Here is a 19,896-nt window from a genome sequence, read left to right as displayed (position 1 = left end):
GCTCAAAGGCACAGGCAGACATACATCAAAACACTGAGAAGGTGGACTTCAGAGGAACGGCTCATACAAAACTTCCCTTTGAGTCCATAGAAGGAAGCTTTCACTATTTGCCTAAAAAACCACCAACTTTCTGAAACGAACAAACAGAAGTGTACCACTGCTCTTTCATCTCTTTTCTACCCAAACGAACTGAGTATTCAGGAGTTAAATTCTCTTCTGTGGCTCTTGCGATCCCCCTAGAATAGAGCTCTAAAAGGAGACAGGCAGCTGTTTCAGAAACACATGAGGCAATAATCAGCCAACATTGCTTACCAAAGCACAAAGCTCTTGGGAACACAAGTCGTTATTCACATCAGCCCCAAACTCTCTCTTTTTTAAATTCTCAAACAGAAAAAGTAGACTGGAACCTTCAAAATCTCTTTGTAATTAACATCCAAAATAAAAAAAGTGGTCAAATACTTTTTTATCTTCAGTGTTATAGAAATGCCACGGCAGGCATAGAGAATTTCAGAATCAGGGATGAAGAGATTCAGAAAGCAGCAGATGCATTATTTCTAGACAGAAGACTCTGGTTCAGCTGTGATTTCCATGGCCAATCTCTCCGCGATCTCTCAAAAAGAGAGGGGCCTGCCTCTAGTGCAAAAGCTTTGCCACGTGCTGACAAGCATTAGATGTTAGTAAAATAGATCTTATCTGGTCATTGCTGCTAAAAAGCGTCCACTGGAGCAATACTGCCCACCTGCAGATTAACAAGTGCAAACACTTTCATCTGACCCCAAAGACCCTTCTTGATATCATTGCAACCTACCTTTCCAAACTTGGTTCATTCATTTCTGCCACTGGTCCTCCTTCACAACCATATTGTGTTTTCTCCCATGTCTGCATCCTTACACATGTTCTTATTTCTGTCCCAAGTGGCCTCCCCTGTCTTCACGTGGAAAATTCCCACTGGTCCTCCAAGACCTAGTTCAAAGTCACTTCCTCTCTGAGACCTTCCCTGGTTGTCTCAGAAAGAGATAGCTACCCCCTTTACTGCCCCCACTACCCTGTGAGCATGAGGGTCGAGTCTAGAGTCTAGGGGAGCACCTATCATATACCCGCTGTTTGAGGTTCTACCTCCTCAGTGAACCCCTCCAGGCAAGGACTGTAGCTTATGTCCAGCATCGGACCAAATACTCGAATCCTAGCAGGTCTGAAGAAATATTTGCTGAATAAATATTGAAAATAAAATATAAGATAGGTCTAGAAGCAGTGAAGAAGACAGGTCATATCTGGTATTTTCAACTGTGTGTGTGTGTGTGTGTGTGTGTGTGTGTGTTACTGAAAGAACGTACATGTAATTTAATCATAATCAGGAATCTTTTTCTTGAAAAATTAATACCAACTTTTCTGGTTAATAGTTATTTTTTGAAGGATTCCATTTCTCATGGACAATAGAAAAATGTGTGGAGACCTTGAGAGTTTAACAGAATAATTATAAGATTTTCATAGGTAAGGGGAATTTCTATTTTCCTTAAAAAAAAATAGCAGTTTCTAATAAGACAATATAAACAGATGCCTTTTCCACAAGGTTAGTGATTAGAGATTTGTACCTTCTGGGGGCTCTATTACTTGGGAACTTCTATGTGGGTTTGCCCCCCAGGGCTGACATTTTTATAATGGTGGTCATTCTCAGACCACATTGTGAGAGGAGGTCATCAGAGGACATGACTGCTGGTTGACCACGAGCTGGACAATTAGAGACTCCTCACCACCTCCCCTGTCCTTGAAATATATGTTCCTCCCACTGTTCCCAGAGCCGGAGCCCTTTCAAGAACGCAGCCTTGAGATGGTAATGTGTTGTTGAGACCATCTGGGTGGTATAGGTAACTGAACCCAGTTAAGTCCTTTACATAAACTTTTAAGATTCTGGTGGCAGTGGGGGAGATCTACGTATCTTGAGGCCGCACAAGAAAAGCTTTGTATGTAAGTTCTCTTGCTAATTAAAACTGCCACCTACCAATCTGGAGTGATCTACCTCTTTCTTTGGTCTCTTCTTGTCTTCTGTGTATGATGCCAGTTTGTGAACCAACACACATCAAAGGGGCTCTTTCCATTAAATTGTACCAAGGAGCCCACCTAAAGACAGCTTTGCATGAAAGTGGTCTCAGAGCGTGGCTCCTCAGGTGGCATTGTAGGGCACTGCTGAGAGCCTTGGGGAAAGTCGTTCTGTGTGGCAGAGATCATGTGGATGAGGGTGCTGGAGAGTAGGGGGGGTAGGAGGCAGGGTGAGGAATGGGAGGGTGGTACAGCAGACGTCTAGTCCAAAGTATGTTTCCTCCAACTGGATGTGGAACTTTGAGCAAGGCAATTCCTGTCTGCATTTTGATTTCTAGATTTGTTGGACCAGATCTCTAAAGCCCTTCTGAAGTTGCCTACTCTTAGAGGAAAAGTAGTTCTTAGGGATCACTTTAAAGATCTGGTTCAACTTTTCTTCATTTTCAGCTACAACGTTATTTTTCCTATTTCGTATGCCCATTAAACATTCATGTGGACCAGCTTTATAGAGCTGATTTTGTCTTGTAATTTTATAATTAACAGTGATTTGACTTCAGAAATTTCCCAGGGATGAGATGCAGTTTCTTTAAATATTTGCCCATGTCCAGGGTGAAAAAATAAAAATACGAACATAAACTTATAACTACAAGACGAAGAGGCTCTAATATTTACAAAGTAATCATTATGTGCCAATCACTATATGCTTTGTCTGAAACAGCATAATCATGTCAAAGCTACGATTTTACCCTGATTTTACAACGAGGAGACTGAGCATTGTCTAAGATCAGTTAGCTGAGTTCATATTTGAACAACCTCTTCCTGCCTTTTCCAACAGAATATATGTATATATGGCAAAAGGAATACCACAGACAAAAAGTATCAAAAATAGAGTTCTTGTGTCCAATCCCTTTTAGTCTATAGCTTCTTTACCTTTCTGCTTGGTTTTAGTTTCAAAAAATGACGATTTTTATCACTTGCTATTCCCAGTTCATTGATGTGTTATGAGGTTCATAGAATAAAATATAAAATCTTTTTGAAAAATCTAAACACTACTTAAAATCCCAGGTTATATAAAAAGGAAGTTTTCACAGTAGTTGAGATAGAAGTCTCTGAGGTCCACCTGCATCCTGGCTCTGATATTTGTCATGTGTGTGACCTTGGGAAAGTTACTTAACCTCTCTGTGCTTTAGGTTCCCCATCTATAAAATGGAGATAATAAAAGCAGCTAATGCTTATGGGATTCTTAAGAAAATTAGATCCATGTAAAACAGTATTTCAGTGCCTCACATATCAGATGCATGTATAAATGTCAGCTGTCATTAGCAGTATTTTCTCACTAGGTTGAAGTGCCATGAGAGCAAAGTCCTTGTATGCCTTGTTCATCATCGTGTCTTCAGCACCCAGGCCAGTGGCTGACACCGGGGAAACATTTAATAAATAGTTGTTGAATCCACATAACACTCACATGCATTCACATCACTGCAGCCTTCTTCTACTGGACTGTACACACTATTAATTGAGTAATATTCAGAGTCTCTTGGGATAGGTTTCTAAAATAACAGGTGAATTTTTAATCAATCCCAAGTTTCACCCAACATCTATAGATTACAGCATCTAGGCGGTTAAGCCCCCTAATTATGTTAATCTTATTATTTCTGATTGGGGAAAAGTGACACGGAGCTAGCAGATACACTATTAATCTGGTTTGAATAAGGACGTTAAGGTAGGGACGTCCTAAAACTTAGGAGGCACAACAGAAGCATTACACTCACAACATCAAGGTAGAAAACACAGCTATTTGAATACTCCCTAGTCACAATGACATCAGCAGGCATCTTGTCTGATGGAGAGAGCATGGAACTGAGGGAACCAACATTTGATGCGTGTGGCCATAGACCAGATAGCTGATCTTAGTTAATCCCCATAACAACATTAAATTTTACAACTTCCCACTTACCAGATGTGGAATCAGAAGTTCAGGGAACTTAAATAATTTGCCCAAGGAAACAACATGATTTGAAAGGAGGTCATCTTATTTCAAAACTAGTGCTTTCTCCATTAAACCCAAGCCTGGCATGTAGAAAATTCTCAGTAAATGGCAAGTATTAAAGAAAATATTATTTTAACTCTATTTCATCTGACTGGCCAGAGATGATAGTAGAAGTGATGCTTGGCCTATTCTTAATTTTAAGTGGAACATCCAGCCTTTTCTGAGGACTCAGTTTTCTCTGGCTCTTTGGGGTGGAAATGGGCTCCCTGGAGGAAGCAGCTTTACTGGCTGAGAGATTGCTTGCAGCCTAAGTGAAGCTAATCTTGAAGCTGGTTCTTATTCTGTGGCCTTCCAACAACTTGCAGCAGGAGCCCATGGAATGCCTGATGGAATGCTCATATCTTGCCCAACCGCCACTGCCAGTTTACCAAAATAGAATCTTCACAAGTTAGGCCTGGAGGTCTGCATTTAAAAGATGATGAATATTAAAGTTTTATGAGCCAAATCTATGACTTTGGGGGACACTGTACCTAGTGGACCACAGGGACAGGCTTTGCAAACTCTGAATCTGGAGAGGCTGCTAGAGTGGGGAACCTCCTCTGGGCTTCTCCGAATGAGGACAAGGTCTTCCTGGGCCCATGTACCAGGGTTCCTTCTCCTGTGAGGAATGGTGAAGTCTGGTCTCTTGCTTTTTAGAGGATAGCAGCGAATCTGTTTTGAGGAGAGGCAGGGACAGGCCAAGAGGAAGACTGCTTGGGACTTAACAAAGGAACTTGACTATGATAGAAGTTTGGGGAGCTCAGAATTACTTACGTTCTCTCTGTGCAAGATAAGAGAATAAAAATAATTACTGTAGACTAAATGCCAGGCATGATGTTAAGAGTTTTGCTTGTATTATGGTATTTAATCTTCACAATTAAAATATATACAAATATTCTCCATTCACATAGAAGCATTATAGCCTGGTGGTGAAGTGTCTGTGCTCTGGAAGACATGGGTTTGAATTCTGACTCACTAATTGGCAAATGCCATTTCCTCACTTCTCAGAGACTCAGTTTTCTGTTCTGTAAGAAGGGATTAATCATTATATCTACTTCACGTGGTTATTGTGAGTACTGAATGCAATGAAAACTTAATAAGCTAATGATGTAATATAATTATCATTATTCTTGGTATATAGTGCTCAGTTAATATCCCCTTGATGGCAGTCTCTGTGAGGGCAAGACCCAAGTCCATTTAGTTAATCACTGGGTCCCCGGCTCCTTGTGCATAGTAAGTACTCAAAAAAGATCAAATATGTGTTGAGTAAATAAATGAGTGTGCAATGGATGTAACAGAGGAAGAAGCTGAAGGCCAGGGCCTCACCAGAGACATAGAAGGCTGAATTATAACATCTAAAATGAGGTCTAAATATTAAAATAAAATAAGCAAGATCCTCAGAAAAGACTGAAAACTTTCAAACTTTGCTCCCTACCCCATTTAATACCAGGAAGAATTTGAATGTTTTGAACAGCTTTCATATGCAAAATGGATTTTCTTTGTTGCCTTAATCACAAGCTCTTGTGAGTGCAGACACATACTCTCTCTCTCTCTCTCTCTCTCTCTCTCTCTCTCTCTCTCTCTCACACACACACACACACACACACACACACACACACACACACACACCCCTAATTAAGTTAGGAACCCTGTGAAAAACAACCTTGTCTCCTGGCCTTGGGCCCAGTTATAACCCTCTATATAAACAAGGGAGAAACACAGGGGTTGCTTTGCTCTAGTTGACATGCAAATCTAAAATTTAGGATATTGAGGTTTGCAGTGAGGAACCCGAGAATTGTGTCCATCCGATAAGGTTCTGTCCAAAGTCCCTGACTATGCTCTGTCTCCTTCCCCAATCTGGATGTGAGTGGCTACGGGACTGTGATGGGGAAAGGAAGAAATGAGAAGTTCAGAAGTGATTGCAATTTGGAATCTGGGGCTCTGTGAAAGCCTAGCTCTGTGAATGAGGTGGAGCTGGGGCCCTGCTTTATTCCTATGGCCTGAAAGTGTCATCGAGTTCACATAATTCATGCCAGTGGTATTTTTGGTTTAACTATATTACTTCAGGTCCCTGGGGGTACCTGCCCAGGCTGGGAAACTGAACAGGCAAGGCATAGACAGGGGCCCCGGTGACTGGTTTGGGCTGGTTTGGGTTGCATGGCTTTGGGCAGGCTTTAGGCATCAGAAAAGGTAACCCTGCATTTCCAGGGTGTAAGCTGGGATTTAAGCACATGGCAGAAATTGCTTTTTATCTTCAGCTCTTCTAAAAGTCTTTGGAACCCAACTATGAATTCCAGACAGGGATCTTATCCATATAATCTTACTTACCTTATCTGTAAAAATAGTGGAAATGTTTTCTCCCAGAATTGTAGTGAAGATGAAATAAAATCTACACGTATTGCTTAAAGGAGCAGTACAAATAAAATCCTGAGGAGACTGGTAAACAAGTACCAGAACTGCTTAGACTGGTGTGTTAATGTGTTAATTAAAAAAAAAAAAATTCTCAACTTCTACTAAAATACAGTTCTTACTTGATAATTCTGTTGTTTCATTTGAAGTTAATGAACTTAACTGAATGAACAAAATTCTATTATTTGAAAATATTCTGTAATTTTTTTTTTTTTTTACTACTTCAGAAGTGCCCTTCCTGATATTTAATTGAGTTAGGGGGTCTTACTGTATAAAAAACTGAGTTTCTGAAAAAAACACATTGTGTTAACCTGTCTTTTGCTATTGATTGAGCACTGACAGTAACAGCTGCTAGCAACACATCTCAGAAAAACAGTTTAAAATCAAATGCCCTCTTCTGTGGTTCTGTTTCAGTACTTTGTGTATCACAGCCTATGGCTGGAAGTTTAATTCAAGACATCCTCACAGCTGAAGCCCAGTTGACTTAACTAAGGTGCCTGGAAAGCAGGAAGTGTGTTGTCTAGCAACTGGAAACATTTGAAAATATCCAGTACATCTTCTGTTTAGTGTTCCACAGCCCTCCTGATTTTCCAATACACATAGCAGATGTTAAGCCTCCTGTTTAAATTTTAAAGGCACGAAACTGAGTAGTGAAAAGCGGAGACAGCGCTTTCATTTGCAAACTAATAAATTGGCTTCAGCTCCAAATCTTTGGGAATTTTCAGAGACTCATTTCCTCCCTATTGATTTCCCCTTCCTCCTCCCTCAGATAGAGCTAGTACACTGCTATTTTTTCCTCCTTTAACCTATGAGAAGAGTTAAGTTTCTCATAAATCAGGAACACTTGCTGAGAATGTTGATAAAGAAGGCAAGGATAGAGAAAGACTTAAGCAGATCATTCATTCATTCACTTATTCATTCACTTGTTCTTTCATTCATCTGTTGGTGAATTAACAATAAATGCAGTATTGTTTAGTAATCAAGAGCCAGAAATCAGACACATTTGAGTTCAAATCCCTACCTTATTCTGAATGACCTCATTTGAAATTATTTAATTATTTCAATTTAATTATTTCAATTGAAATTATTATTTCAATTTCCTCCTCATAAAAGGGAATAATGATAGGATCTGTCTTGTAGTTTGTGTGTGTGTGTGTGTTTAAGAGTTAAATGAAATAAAGTAGGCAAAAGGATCAATGTAGTTCAAGGTACAGAGGGAGCTCTCAGTAAGTTGTGGGTGATACTGTTGCTACTGTTGTTATTTTTGTTGGTAAATGCCCACTTTGTGTCCACACTGTGATACAGAGGTTTCTGTGACTTAATGGGAAAAGAGTATAGGCTCTGGAGTTGGACTACCTGTTCAAAGGAGTTGCTTAACCTGTGAGTGCCTCCGTTTTCTCAGGTGTAAAATGAGGCTAACAATAGCATTTTACCCCATGGGTGTTGTGAGAATTAAATGAGAGAATATTTGTAAAGCCTATAGCCCAATGTGAGGCATGTAGGGTTAGTGCTCCACAAAAGTTGGCTACCGTCATTATTATGATTATGCATCGTTGCCAGTGGAGTTACAAAGATGAGTACATCATGGTCCCTGGTCTTGAGTAGTCTCATGGGGGTACAGGCATTCACTGGAGCACACTTAAAAGTAGTTACCTAGAAGGGGACTAGTATGATAACAGAGGTATAAACAGAAGTCTGTGGAAGCCCCAGTAAGGGTGTTACTCTCCTAAGGCAGCCATTAGAACTATGGATTTTACACTTGGCTACACATTAGAATCACCTTTAAAAATGACTGATGTCTGGGTTCCCCTCCCAGAGTTTCTGACAATTGGTATGGGGCATATAATCTGGGCACCAGGATTTTATAAAGCTCTTGGATGATTTTAACGTGCAGCCAAGTGTTGATACTGATCATATGTACTGCAGAATGGCGCAGGTAGCTGGGAAGCACCATGAGGTTCTTATCCTTGTTGTCTCTACCCTGCCATGAGCATTTCAGAGTAGCAACTGCAATAGTAGCAATTCCTTTGATTTTCCAGGTAGTAGTACTAGCAGTAATAGTAATACTGATAGTAACTGCTATCATTTACTTGGAACTTACTATGTGCTAGGCACTGTGCCAAAGTGCTTCTAATTTATCATCTCATTTACTCATCCCAACAACACTCAACTCAGCCTTAAGCTGTCACTTCATACCAGAGACCCTGAAACTGGACCCTGGAGACCAGGACTACTTGCCACTCACCTTCTTCCTCAGGCTTTTCTCTTTGTATCTCCACTTGCAAGTAGAAAAAACCAGGTATGCTCGCTCTGTGGTACTCCAGTGGCTGTTAACTTTGAGGCCTCTTTGGTGGAGAGGAGCCTGGAGTCTCCCTGGGGACATAGCAGCATTGGTGTGGACTGCAGTATGGACAGGCAGAGGACTGGGGGTTGGGGAGGTGAGGAAAGCAAGTTAACTATTGAGCTGGGTAGAGTTTGGGGTTACAGAGAGATCTGTTCTTGTTCATCAAAGGAAGACGTTTGGACCTGGCATAGGGACCACAAGCCAGAAGAAAACAACTTCCTCCTTTTTGGAAGTCCACTAGGGCACAGTAGTGCTCTTCTGGATTGGGAGTAGAAGGCTGTGAGTATAGAACGACAAGGGAGATGAGACCAGACCTTGAGTCTAGTCAGTTTTCATCTGCACCCATTTGGAAATAGTGTAGACCTTCTAAATGTGGCTGTTTCTGAGCACTCAGAAAAACAGGTTGGTGAGGGTTGCTAATATCATCTTATCATACGAAGGGCAGCATGCAATCACAAGAAGAACAACAGCTGTTGTTTGCAGAGGTCCCACTCTGTGCCAGGCACTTTGCATACATTATTTCACTTAATTACCAAAAATTCCTATGAGCTTGGAATTATCATGATCTTGCTACAGATAAAAGCATCGAATCTCCAATACTGTAAGTATTTGGCTGAAGATCAAGAAGCTGGTGATTTGAGAACTAGGCAAATGCTTCCTGTCTGTGGCTGCTGCTGACACCAAAGGCAGGGAGGGGACATGAAACATGGGTGTTAACCAGTGTGTGTCTTAGATGTTCACATTCAACCTCTGACAACTGATTGAGCCATCTGACAAGCCAAGATTTCACCCTCCCTACTAAACACTTCAAGGTGTCTCCTGTGGGCTGACATGTGGGCAGTAGAAGCAGGGGCTTGGTAGAACAAAGGCCAAAGTATGTTTTTCATGTTTGTACTTCTCCCCCTCTGTTTCTGTGTCTATTTTTCTTTGTAAACTCTTTTTGGAAGAGGGGGGTGGGGTTCTTTTCTTCTTAATATTATTTCCAGGGTACTTGGCGTTCTATCAATATTTCCTGGAAGAGGAGATGGCTTTGACTCTGATTTTGGTGTTTCTTTTAACTGTAATTATTTCAGGTATGCTAAGTCTAAATAGTAGTTCAGAGAGCATAGGAATAAAATAATAAGAATAAAAAAGTTTTGTTAGCAAAAAAATTATTATAGACAATTATAAAGAGCATTCTTTTTTGGTTTTTCCCCCAATACAAACATTATAACCCTTCTGGGGTGTGTGCATCTGGAGCTTACTCTCAGAACTTCTTTTTTGTGTGATTAAACTCTAATTTGAACATTTCTGGAGTTGTAAGTTTCATAAAAATAAAACCTACTAATTTATATTACTTGAAAGTAGACAATGGTATTAACCAGAATTCACCATACCTGATATGGGCTCTTGGCTAGGCCAGGCCTAGCCTGTGGGATGGCTTGAGAGGTGAGTCTGGCTTGATTATTGATGGGTCTCTGCCAATGGCTGGATAATCTCTCCCACCTCAAAGAAGCTGCTGCACAGTGACAGCATGGTTGTCACAGGGCTGAGACTCAGAAGTGACTACCTAGGAATGTGTCCAAGGAACCATCTCTACATGGATACTGCTGGGGGAAGGGCCAAGGACTCAGGGCAGGTCTCTACTCAAGAGTTGGATAGCTACCAGAGGGGCTGTATAGGGATGTAGTCTGTGTATGGGTTCCCCAGATATGATTGGATTAGGACCTCAGCTTAAGGGCTGGGGTTGGAAGCATAGATCTCTCCTGAGACCTGGGGCTATGGATTTAATGGAAAGGGCCCAGCTTTTTAGCTTAGAGAACACTGGAGAGGAAGTCAAAGGAGAGTTTGTGCCAACTTGGATTTGAGTTTGAAGAGGGGGGAAGGGTGGTGCTGGTAGGTGCCCAGAGAGGTGAGAACAGAAATGGAAGAAGCTGGAGACTTGTGAAAGTCTTGTTTCATAGAAGTCAGGAGCTGATGGTGGTTGGAAAATTTTGTGGCCACTCAAAAGTACCATTTATTCCTGGCCTTCAATGAAAAGGTGTTGTGAATGGGCTGGGACTGAACATCACGCAAGAGAGGTGGGCTTGAGTCTTGGTTCTCTCATGAACTGGCGTTGTGACCTTGAGAAAGCCAGTTAAACATTTGAGTCTCACGTTCTTAAATTGTTGGAGAGGAGGAAAACGGATAGCTTTCTTGTTCTCCCTGCCGACAAGGTATCTTTAAAAAAAAGTTTTCACCTTTGTAAAGGGAGGATATTTGTTTAGAGCAGCACTATCCAAGAGAATTTTTCTACAAGGTTGGAAGTGTTCTATAACCCTGCACTGACTGATACACTAGCCTCTAGCCACATTTGGCTCAGATTTAGCAGTTGAACCATGGCTAGTGAGACTAGGCTACAGAATCTTAAGTGAAATAAAATTAATTCAATTACTTTAGCCTTAGGAGGTTAATGACCATCATATTGGACAGCTGTGGTCTAGATAGCGCTGAAACAGAGTATGCTTCTCAGTTTGGAATGTGTGCAGGGGGTGATGTCAAAAATATTTTATAAATGGCATAAAACAGGGAAGAGACTCTCTCTTATTAGGTACCTTCTCTCCCTGGGGGCTGCCACTGTTTTGAACCATGAGAGAATATTTGTTTGAGAGTGTAATTAACATAGCAAATTAAACATGGGGCATGTCACTTTTTAGCATGGCACTTGAAACTGAATTGTTTTCCATGAAGGATGGAGATTTTACATAAAATTATCTAAATATAAAAGCACTTCATCAACGACTAAAGCTGTTTTTCAAATTCCAGCATTATAAATTGAGAGGACTCTCTTCTCCAGAGCATGATCTCCATTGGTCTATAAAGGAAAGCATTTCCTTTATTGCTTAGGAATACACCTTAGACCTACCTTCTGCATATTCTTTGGTCTTAAAACTATGGAAATTGTGTTGATTTATGCCATCATTCAAACCACTCTATTCCTCACTTTAACATCTTATAATAAATGCTTGGAATTACTCATAGATTAATTTCTTTTGAATTATTCAGTATTTAAATAGTAAGAGCTTGGGTCTACAGCCAGCAATGGTCCACATGGAAGTTCCAAGATATATGCACTCATGTAAGTAGATACTTGTTTATGTGAACAAGACCTATGGAGAATGTTTATACATTCACGTGATTCTCAAAGCTTTTATGACTCGCTTATTCTTTCCCACAATTTTGGCCCAATGTTAACTGAGTACCATTAGTTAAAGAATGACAGTTTTCTCCCCCTGTGATTAAAATCCTTGTATTCTTTGTAAATTTCAACATGAATAATGGACTTGAACAGCTACTGTTTTTTTCAGGGCGTCTGATGGGGACTTTTGGGTCCCTACGTGACCATTTTGGGTCCCTACTGAAATGACCATCTGGAAGCAAAAGGGGCATAAATAGAAAATGAAGTATCTCCCTGTCCTTCCTCTTTTACTTCTTTTTTTCCAACCAGTTCTTTGCTTTCCGAAAAGCTTTGGTAATAGTGGAATGGTGGAAAGTACATAGGCAAATCCCAACTCCCCAAACTTTATAGTTCTGTGGCCCCGTGCCCAACTCCACTGTCCTCTTGCGCAAAACGAGAACACATGTATCTGTAGAGATAAGAAGGTAGGGTATTCAGTACCTAGCAAATAAGAGTCCCTTAATAAATGGTTAATTTATTGGCTAGATCACATTGTCTTTCTCTCTTTATTTATTTTCTGATCCTCTATCCCTTTTTGTTTTCCTCATTTTTTCCTTCTTTCTTTTCTGTTAATTTGAATCATCCTTTTCACATTCCTCTTGGCAATCATAAAACTTTAATGGGATAAGGCTATATGTTTAAGTAACTAAATAATCTTCATTTCTTTCTTCTTTGACTACCTCTTTTCCTTTAGTCTACAAATTCCTGGCCATTCCTACCAATCTATATCTATAACTATGTCTCTCTCTCTCTCTCTCTATATATATATATATATATATAAATAGATAAAGTTGTGAATAAAACTGTGTAAGCAAGAATAAAAAAATTACTAAGCACCCACTTTATATCAGGCACTGGAATTAGATACTTTCAGCAAGGAAGGAATGTGTGCTTTGTGCACCCTCACTCCAGCTGCTTCCATGAACAGAGATTTGCCAGTGATGGGCTCAGACTAGGTTCATATCCTTTGATTAACACTTTTCAGCACTGGTACTTATATAGAAGTGAATGCTATTAGAATTTAAAAGAAAATCATCAGACTAAATCTATTTTTGCTTTGAAAAAATCCACCTAGAATGTAAACAGCATTAATTAAGTGAGCTTAGATGGGCTGTCACAGAAAAATCCTGTAGGGAGAACCTTTGGCCCTAATAATATGGCTCAGTGGGGCTCAGTTTCTCACTCAACCAGGCAAACCCTCTATGGCTTTAAGACTTTGAGTATTTTAAAAACCTGAACAATTTCTTGGGTTTCTTCTTTTAAACACTACTCATCAAGAGGATGTTGTGGTTGAGAATGAGTTGGAAAAAGAAATGAGATCTCATTTCTGTATCTGGAGTGCCATTAGCTGGAAGTATCTTCTTATGGAAGTATCTTCTTAGATCTCTTCCTCAATCTGTCACATTAGGTATGGAAGACTATTTAGAATTCTTACATTCTGTAAGGAAACAGTCATGTGATGACACAGAAAAAAATTTCTTCACCTCTCTGGAACTATGTTTCCTTTTTGAGAAAAGAGGGCATTGGGCTAGCTCTGTATGGCCGAAAACTGCTTCTCAATGTCAGGTGATTTAATTCACTATCCTGGTTAGAGGATGGTAAGCTGGAAGCGAGCTTATCCATATACTTTCCAAAATATTTGTCTACTACTTAAGGTTTAGGCATAAAATAGAATTTTAAAGAAATTTTATAAATGTCTTAGACAGTGAAGTGGAATTATTTAGTTGATAGAAGCTAAGTATTGAATTGGGTGTCAGAAAACATGGTCTTTTTCTAGCTAGTTTTGTATCCACAAGCAACCAATATGAACTCTTTGGGCCTTAGTTTTCTCATTGTAAAATTAATGTAATTATGTCTGAGCAGAATAATTGTGAAGATTAAAAGAGCTTATGCAAATGAAAGTACTTTGCAAATTCAAAGGCTTTCAATAGACCTCTAGATTCCGGATCACTTTGGTCACTTTTGGAGTATGTTTCAGAGGAGGTTGCACATACTGCCCAAAAGTTGGTTGGCGCAGATGACCTTTAAGTTTCATTCTGTCCTCGAGTCTATCACATGAGGATTAAATCTTTCTGTGGGTGAACTATCCATAGTGCTGACTCTGAGAGAATTATTTTATAAAGGGAAATCATATTTTATGAGTGGCATGTTCTTATAGACTTTGCATAATACACGATTTGAATAATACAAGGCTAATTTTCCCAAATTAATAAGTTTAAAGAAGGAGAGCCCATTGTCAGAGCACAGAAATCTACAACCATTATGGCATTTCTCCCTTACTTCCTTTCTTCCTCCTCCTTCTCCCTTCTTTTCTTCTTTTTCTTTTCGTCTTCCTCCCATATTGTTTTTCTTTGTCCTCTGCATTTTCCTTCTCTTCTTCCTTATCCTCTCCCACTCCTCCTCCTCCTTCAGAGCTGCTTTTATATATCTAGATGTAGAATTATCTATTATTTATTAGAGCTCTCTCTCCTAATCAGCAGTTTATTGTTTCTTAGCACTTGTTTGTCCTTCTTTAAAGTGTTTTAGCATATCTGACCTTTCTTCCAAAGTGATTTATCTTGGGGGTTTGTTTTTTGCACTAACACCATGATTTGATTAATGATTAGAAACATTGTTATAGTATATTAAAAAGAAGCACATAATCATAACAGTGAATGTTAAAATAACAGCCAAATAGTCACCAGAATTATCTACCTAAGTTTTAATACATACAGCAATATGGTTCACATGATTCTGGCAAAGTATATCAATTATTGATGCCATTTGGTGACAGCATAATAAGCTTATAATTCACTTGGCTTGCTAAATTTGAAATTGTGTGGTTCTGGATTTTTAAAATACAGATTTTTATTATATACAATTTTGTGTGTAAAGTAACTTGATTAATATTTTCTGTGTCACAGTATTTCAAATTTGTATAATCTAAATGTGCACAAAATGCCAATCACACTACATTTTAAGTAGCATGTACTTACCACTCTTAAAATAGGGACTTTCCCTATTGTCTGTCAAAATTTATTCATGGACACCCAGGTAGCTAAGTTTAATACTTTAAAAATGACAGTGTAACAGCCTATAAGAAAGCAGTAAAGAATGAAAACACTTGAATAAATAGATATTTTCAACTTCTTTCAATATATGTGTTTGCTTTATGAGGTCCAGCTACACTTCAGCTAATGGTTCAAGCACTGCTGGAGCCTCTGATGCATCCTCTCTTCCTTTTGGTCTCCATAGTAATATTTCATCTTTTCAATGGAGATATTGTAGAGTAGTGGTAGGAGCACATGAATGGAGCAAGAAGACTCAAGTTCAAGTTGCAGTCCCACTACTCACTAGGTAGTGACCTTGGAAAGACGCTTAACCATTCAGTCTACGTTTCTTTCTTCAGACAAAGGAGGGCGGAAATAAGTATTTCCCAGGGTGTTTTGGTATCAAATAAGATCACTTGGTTGACTGCATTCTGTAACTTCTAAAGTATTATATAAATGCCAAGATGTTATTACTGGTAAAACATATCTTCTTGGACACTACTCAAAGCACAATAAAATGAGAAAAAAATGATATTCTTAAAAATCTGTGATTACCAAGGTGCTTACCATTATCAGGTCAATCTATACTTATTTTTTACTACCATTTTGGAGGAGAAAATTTCACAAATTCACTATAACAATATACATGTACACTATAATATGCCACAAAGTATTTTCTTTATATTCTTAGGATTTTCTTAATGTTACTTCATTTAAAGCCTTATAATACACAATAATGCTCTGAATACTTTTGTTTGACTTAAGCCAAAGCTGATGATGAGTTTAAGGTTCCTCTTCTCTGTTTCTTATGTTTTTAATTCTTATAGAGTATTTTCTTTAACATGTGGAGGACTTATTGAAATATTTGCTATTCAAATAAGAACACACACTGATAGCAAAGCTGATATACATTAGTATTCACATTTTTTGATAAGAATATGAAGGGAGTTCACCATATTTACTTATCTTACTCTATTTTTCTCACATTCAACAACTTTCTTTTGTCCTTTCCACAAGAATCAAAGAGTATGCAAATATAAAGAGATAAATCTTACAAAGACATGAAATTTCATCTATAAGTACAATAGTAAAAAAGCAAAATGAAACATTTCCAAATTCCATCTTTAGGTGACTTATTTTGCCTCTTCTTATTGTCCCTGGAATTAGGATAATACCATTACAGGCCTCTGAGATATGTACTCTTTTTTTTTTTTGCGGTACACGGGCCTCTCACTGTTGTGGCTTCTCCCGTTGCGGAGCACAGGCTCCAGACGCGCAGGCCCAGCGGCCATGGCTCAAGGGCCCAGCCGCTCCGCGGCATGTGAGATCTAACCGGACAGGGTCACTAACCCGTCCCCTGCATCGGCAGGCGGACTCTCAACCACAGCGCCACCAGGGAAGCCCGAGATATGTATTCTTGAGGCATAATACAACAAGTTATAAATGAAAAAGCATTGTAAGGGAATTTTCAGCCTTACAGTTAGCACATTTACATTGTTTTTGTGCTGCACAAGTTCTATTTCTATGTGTTCTTCCCACTATAAATTCATCATCATATTTATTTTTCCCATTAAAGTAATGTTATTTACTGTGTTCTCACTTAATTTGAAGCCGGAGGTGACATAGATCAATAAGATTTGATGACAAATTTCATAAAGTTGTCAGAAAAATATGATTATGTCCTAGAATTTTTAAAACTCAGGGTACAACTGCTGCCATCAGTTTTATTTATTCTAGAAATAAAGTAGCAAAATTTATGTCATAACACTAAACCTCAAATTATTGTCCTATAAAATATCTTTCACCTGAGTACTCAGAATCTCATTAGTTTCTTTATCATTTCAAAACTGCTAAGCTCTGAGAATTCTTATATGTAATGTAAAAAGCAAAGGAGAGAGTTGTTGTAACCCACTTCTTGATTCCCAATTTTTCTCACCCTTAACTTAAACCCTTGCCTCCTCTCATATTTTATAAGTTCAGGAATATTACCCAAACTTTAATTGATTGAGTTACCTTAGTAATAATAGACATGAAAATCTCAGTAAGAAGATTGCATTTTTGTCAGGCAAAGGTATTTTTCCATCCAATTATATTCATTTATAGTTTCCCCTTTAGGAAGAAAGTCTATTAAAAAATAAGCAGTTTATAGAAATCTTCTATTTCCAAGGATTTTTGGATATTTCCCTTTAAGGGTATTTTTTAGATAACACAAAAATAATTTAATGTGAGTACTGAAATTTTCAAAATCATAATATTTTCCTAATATTCTGTGTTGGTTGTTCAGGAACAAAAACAGCAGTCATCAAAGTAAATAATAAAAATTGAGGTTCTGCAGTGAGACTTTATTTTACAAACCTCTGGTTCCTTCCACAGTTTTTGAAACTTCTTTCCTGTTATGCAGTACTATTTGTACCTCCTCCTCTAATTGTTTTACTCATATGATTCCTAAGCATGATTCTAATTTCCACAAACAGCAGGAGACTTCAGCATGCCACTGGATACTGCCTTGCCCTTCGTGTTATCTTTGCAAAAGTCTTTCTTTAGTAATAGCTACTTGATTCCCACTGCGCAGCTGTGTAGAAATTCCAGACTCACAAACACACCGAGGCTTATTACAGAAATATAATGAGAATCAATGAAGAAACTTTTGAATATGAACATTAATCTTCCTTTTATCAGACCATAAACCAAAAAATCTGATCTGACTTTCCAAATTAACCATGGAGTTAACTCTCATCATGCAGAGGAAAATCAGGAGTCAACCCTTTTTTAGTGTCACTGCCTTTATTCTGGAAGATGTCACAGCTGCAGGCAAAGATGTAGAGTTTTCCTTAGTTCCCATTTCTAAGAGTATCCTTGTGCAGATTCCTGGATGGAGATTCAGAGCTCTTTGGCATTATCCTTAGCCACCTCCTCTGGGCCACTTTGTCCTTGGATGGTATTTGTTTTCCTAAATCAAACATGCTCAAGAGATATTCCCCATGCATCCAAATCTGTTCACAGATTCCACATAAGAAGCACTTGCTAATATGCTTCCATGGTTAAGAAAATAAATAAAAGCTCTCTGTACTTCTTCCTCGTAGAAATTCATGATCCACAGTTGGTTGGGATATGATTTGTTCCTCTTTTAAATATAAGGTCTCCTGAACTAAGCAGATGTAGTGTTTCTAGATATTACTCTCTGATTCATCAGGGAATCTCCCTGGTAACTGGCTTTTTCTCTCTGATAATTTGTGTTTTGAGAAAGTTCTTTCAATTAAAGATGAGCAAACTAAAAATTGTACATCTCTCTCTTTCTCTCTCATATAATTAAATGATTAAGAATGGATTAATCATTAATCAGTTAAAAGTAATGGGTTTTAAAAATGGTGTTTCTAAATAATATATAATAATAATTTCAAAACAACATGGAGTTGTGATAGTCAGTACTTTTCCAAGAAGCCTGGGTGAGTTTCCACTTTAACCAGAATTTGCAACTTGGGTGGCACTTATATCTAATCTAAAAAAGGAAAGGATAGATTACTTAGAAAATATTGACTGGACTATTAAATGCTTAACTAAGTTTTCTTCTCTTGGTTTCTACCTATCATTGCGTATTTCTTCAAATTGATACTGTTTAGAAGAGGCAGCACTTGCCAGGTTACGGGGAAATTATTGATAAACTTCACATTGAGGAAATGAAAGACTACTCAGATTGGGAATTAATAACTTCCTGCCAAAAATCTTCCCACCTGCATGCCATTAGCCCCATGAGGCAATTTGATGATGTTTAGCAAAAACAAGGTGACTAAAGTATAAATATTAATTTCTTAATTTAAAAAGGGAACCAGTGTTGATGTGGCTGGCTGGTTTGGCAAGGATGAGCAACAGCTGCCTTGATCTCTGGCTACTTTTTGATAGTACTAACACTTACAAGCTAATATTGTAGTGATAGCCCTGTGCCCCAATGTCACAAGACAATAGTCACTCCATGGAGTCTATGAAAGAAGCATTCTCAAGTATGAGTTTCTTGGGCTAAACTAGAGTATCATTATTGCTATTTGTGGCTTGGTCCATGAACATATAAAGTACTGACAGCTACTGGTCTTAGCACCACCCCTGCTCCTATCCATCAAGGGCAGTTAGTGGCAGAGCCTAGGCATGGACATAAACACAGGCCTGCCTCACTTCACAGCCCTTATTCATCGCCAAGATCACTTTGCCTTGTAATCAACAGACCTTTCTTCTCAGTCTGTGACCTCATGCACAGGTGGAATTAGGCAGAGGCAGCATCCCTGGAGGAGCTGTCCAGCATTCGAGGTTCTGAAAAAGTATGGGTGGAAGGATGAAGAGCCTTCCAGATGGGCGAAGGATTTATATATTTGTTTAGGTAAGAAAGGGAGAATGTGGCAGATGAGTGTTTTTTAAATTAAAGTATAGCTAATCTACAGTGTTGTGCTAGTTTCAAGTGTACAGCAAAGTGATTCAGTTATGAATATATATGGGTGTGTGTGTGTGTGTGTGTGTGTATGTGTGTGTGTATGTATATATATATATTCTTTTTCAGATTCTTTTCCATTATAGGTTACTACAAGACTTTGACTACTGTTCCCTGTGCTACCAGCAGGTCTCTGTTGCTCACCTATCCTATACGTAGCAGTGTGTATATGTTAATCTCGAACTCCTAATTTGTCTGTCCCCCCACCCGGCTATCCCCCCTGGCAACCACAAGTTTGCTCTCCACATCTGTGAGTCTATCTCTATTCTGTAAATAAGTTCATTTGTCTCATTTTTTAGATTCCACATGTAAGTGACACAATACAATACTTGTCCTTCTCTGTCTGATTTACTTCCCTTAATATGATAATCTCTA

Source organism: Orcinus orca, chromosome 5, assembly GCF_937001465.1.
Source record: "Orcinus orca chromosome 5, mOrcOrc1.1, whole genome shotgun sequence".
Classification (NCBI taxonomy): domain Eukaryota; kingdom Metazoa; phylum Chordata; class Mammalia; order Artiodactyla; family Delphinidae; genus Orcinus; species Orcinus orca.
The sequence above is the reverse complement of the archived record's forward strand: the minus strand, read 5'-3'. Positions refer to the sequence as shown.